Source organism: Olea europaea, chromosome 3 (genome assembly GCF_002742605.1).
Source record: "Olea europaea var. sylvestris chromosome 3, O_europaea_v1, whole genome shotgun sequence".
In the NCBI taxonomy this organism is placed as follows: Eukaryota; Viridiplantae; Streptophyta; class Magnoliopsida; order Lamiales; family Oleaceae; genus Olea; species Olea europaea.
Window position 1 is genome coordinate 5,747,248 of NC_036239.1, and position 4,616 is coordinate 5,751,863.

Genomic DNA, 4,616 nt, shown 5'->3' on the forward strand with positions numbered 1-4,616 from the left:
GCTCCTTGCAAACGATACTTTTTATTTTGAAAACTCTCGTGATCAGACAAAACAGTTTTAAAAATTATTCAAATGAATTCGAAAGTAATTTCTTAATTTTAGAAGTAATTTTTGACTTTTCCAAAACCTTGTCAAACGAACCATAAATTCAATTACAAGGTTAAGATTTATAATGTTGATCTTGCCATACATTTTTTTTAAGATACAAATTTTTTAACACCCTAAAAAAAGTCTGTATCTTAAATTAAAAGTTATTTTTTTTATTTGAATTTGATTATCACCTGATTTATTTTCTTCTTCTTCTTCTTCATCACGGGATGGAGTAATTCTGAAGAACTTTTACACGTTCGAAACCAGTACTGGACCAAGTCCAAATCTTCTAGATGGGCCCAACGATTCAAGACAAAGTGGCCTAAACGCGAAGGTTTCTGATCCACAAATATAGGCCCACTATCCCGTCATGTTTCCTTTCCTTTTCGTGCCTTGTTTTTATGAAATATTCAAATTATACTATAAAATATTTTTTAAATAAAAAATTCTGCATTTTATTTAGTAAAAATAAAAAATACAAAATTGCATCTCTCATCAATTAATTGATTCTCTGGCTATAATCATTCCACCAAACACGCCTCAACACTCCCAAGTTATCTTGCCAAAAAAATCTCCAAATTATAGTCTTACTAAAAATAAAAAATTACCAATGGCTTGAAGAATTTCCCCATTCGGTCACATTCACAACATTTTCCCAATGTTTTGGAAATCGACCCGGAAAAATGTGAAGGGTCAAGGGTCAAAAAATTCAATCAGGGTCGAACCGGGATCAAATTGGATGCAATAAATACATACAAAAATAATAAAATACTATGAAAACAATAATTATTTTTAAAATTTTTCATATAATAATTTGTTATTAGATTCATAATTCTATAATTTGTTATTATACCACTATTCCACATTGGAAGTTTATGAAACTATTGGAGATAAGTGTATCTATAAAATGCACTATCCCACATTAGAAATTTATGAAACTATTTGAAAAAGGTTGATCTATAAAAGAAGCATGTCATCCAATATTTCTCTATGAATCTTTGAATTGTTGTTTATGAGGTCTATATATGAAGTTGATTTTTTTTAAACTAAAAAAAAAAAAAAAAATTGGGAAACTACAAAATCGTGGAAGCATGTCATCCAATATTTCTCTATGAATCTTTGAATTGTTGTTTATGAGGTCTATATATGAAGTTGATTTTTTTTAAACTAAAAAAAAAAAAAAAAGAATTGGGAAACTACAAAATCGTGACCGGTTCGCCGGTTTACTACGGTTAAACCGGCTAGTTTGGTAGGTTTTTAAGTGGTTTAGTTATAAGCGGTTAACCGGGCACGATTGGCCCAATTTTGGGCTCGGTTCCCGTTATACCAATTGAATCAACTGGGCTGGTTTTGACAACATTGCATTTTTCACATCCAAATCCAGGTTTTATTTCACACATTGTACCAAGAAATTGATATCTGTGCTGCGATTTCGCGTTTACCCATTTTTTCCACTGTTTATGAAATCCTTAGTAGTCTTGAAGAAACTTATATATTCATCCTGAAATTTTACAATTCAATAAGTTCCAAGGGGAGTTCGTGCTTGTTGAGATTGTATTTCCAACATCCTATTTTCTTGTTAACATATGCTAAATGTGGAAGAATTCACAACGCAGAGCATGTATTCAAGTTGATGGATAAACATGATGTCGCTTGGAATGTGATGATCCTTGGTTATGGTTAAAGAGGGATGGGATATTTGGCTGTGAAGTGTTTTCCAATAAATGCAAATCTTGGGAATTAAGGGTGATTCTGCTACTTCTATACCTGTTTAGAGTGATTTGGTTCATGTGTATGCCCAACGTGGATGCTCTGTATTTTCTCAGTTGAATAATAAAGAGTAAGTGTCACAGAACACAACGATTGGAAGGTTCAGCAAGCAAGGGGTTGACGGAGAAGCTCGGAAACTCCTAGAGCAGATGAAAATTTTCGAAATTCATCCTAATTAGGCCACTTTCAAATTCGCCATCAGCATGTAGTCATTCAAGTCTTATCGAAGAGAGTTCAAAAAATCTAACAACACGAGAGCCAAATGGTGATATGAATAAATTAGTTACATTTCAGACGACGATATTGGTGTCTATATATATATTAAATTACAGCAATTAAGGTAACATAGCCCCTGGAGATTAATCAAATTATATTCCAAATGACACAAAAAATTGGACTTCGAAAATAAAGATTATACATGAAATATCCAAAGTTGCACTAATCTTGGTTAAGAATTAGATATGCACATATTACTTGTAATCAATTTGTAAAAAATTTCTAGAAGATAATTCAATGCGATCCCTCGTCGGATGTCACACATGATGAATATATCATTGAAACTAATCCACCACGGTCTCCGATGGTGAGTAATCTCAACTCACCTGCTAACAGTATTGTAGCAAGCAACTTTCTTTTGAATTTGAATCACCAAATGTCCACCAACCCATTTTTCTGTATTTGAAAAATTTTCAGTTACAATATCAAAAAGAAAACTTTATTATGGTACTTTTGGGATTTTAATAGGGTTTAGTAGTAATTTCGATTATTAATTGGATTAAATAGTATAAAATGAATTATTATATGTTAAATGAGGTATCTATGATTTTTTTTCCCTTCCTTTTTTGCTGAACATTCATTAAAGGGACCAGGTCGCTACAAGTAATTATGAGGGACTTGATTTCATAGTGAAAAGAATGTAATAAAAGATTAGTTGTAAAGCGGATATTAAAGTATAAGTTTAATTAAATATAACGATTTAAAATTCATTTAATACATGTTAATTATCACCTAAACGTGTGCTAGATAACATTGTTCATAAAATTGATTGATTGTAATTGACGGACTACATTTGATAAATTAAGTCCATATTTGATCTCCATTCTTAAAATTCAATTTTTTAAACAATTTATTTTAACTACACATTTTATCAAATTTTGAATCATATTTTTCATTAATTTTTATAAAAATTCATTAAAAATTTTATTTTTATCAAAATTAAACGTTGGCTTTCATTACCTTGGTACACTAATCTTGATTTCCAAAAATTTTTCATATAATAATTTGTTATTAGATTCATAATTCTATAATTTGTTATTATACCACTATTCCACATTGGAAGTTTATGAAACTATTGGAGATAAGTGTATCTATAAAATGCACTATCCCACATTAGAAATTTATGAAACTATTTGAAAAAGGTTGATCTATAAAAGAAGCATGTCATCCAATATTTCTCTATGAATCTTTGAATTGTTGTTTATGAGGTCTATATATGAAGTTGATTTTTTTTAAACTAAAAAAAAAAAAAAAGAATTGGGAAACTACAAAATCGTGACCGGTTCGCCGGTTTACTACGGTTAAACCGGCTAGTTTGGTAGGTTTTTAAGTGGTTTAGTTATAAGCGGTTAACCGGGCACGATTGGCCCAATTTTGGGCTCGGTTCCCGTTATACCAATTGAATCAACCGGGCTGGTTTTGACAACATTGCATTTTTCACATCCAAATCCAGGTTTTATTTCACACATTGTGCCAAGAAATTGATATCTGTGCTGCGATTTCGCGTTTACCCATTTTTTCCACTGTTTATGAAATCCTTAGTAGTCTTGAAGAAACTTATATATTCATCCTGAAATTTTACAATTCAATAAGTTCCAAGGGGAGTTCGTGCTTGTTGAGATTGTATTTCCAACATCCTATTTTCTTGTTAACATATGCTAAATGTGGAAGAATTCACAACGCAGAGCATGTATTCAAGTTGATGGATAAACATGATGTCGCTTGGAATGTGATGATCCTTGGTTATGGTTAAAGAGGGATGGGATATTTGGCTGTGAAGTGTTTTCCAATAAATGCAAATCTTGGGAATTAAGGGTGATTCTGCTACTTCTATACCTGTTTAGAGTGATTTGGTTCATGTGTATGCCTAACGTGGACGCTCTGTATTTTCTCAGTTGAATAATAAAGAGTAAGTGTCATGGAACACAACGATTGGAAGGTTCAGCAAGCAAGGGGTTGACGGAGAAGCTCGGAAACTCCTAGAGCAGATGAAAATTTTCGAAATTCATCCTAATTAGGCCACTTTCAAATTCGCCATCAGCATGTAGTCATTCAAGTCTTATCGAAGAGAGTTCAAAAAATCTAACAACACGAGAGCCAAATGGTGATATGAATAAATTAGTTACATTTCAGACGACGATATTGGTGTCTATATATATATTAAATTACAGCAATTAAGGTAACATAGCCCCTGGAGATTAATCAAATTATATTCCAAATGACACAAAAAATTGGACTTCGAAAATAAAGATTATACATGAAATATCCAAAGTTGCACTAATCTTGGTTAAGAATTAGATATGCACATATTACTTGTAATCAATTTGTAAAAAATTTCTAGAAGATAATTCAATGCGATCCCTCGTCGGATGTCACACATGATGAATATATCATTGAAACTAATCCACCACGGTCTCCGATGGTGAGTAATCTCAACTCACCTGCTAACAGTATTGTAGCAAGCAACTTTCTTTTGAATT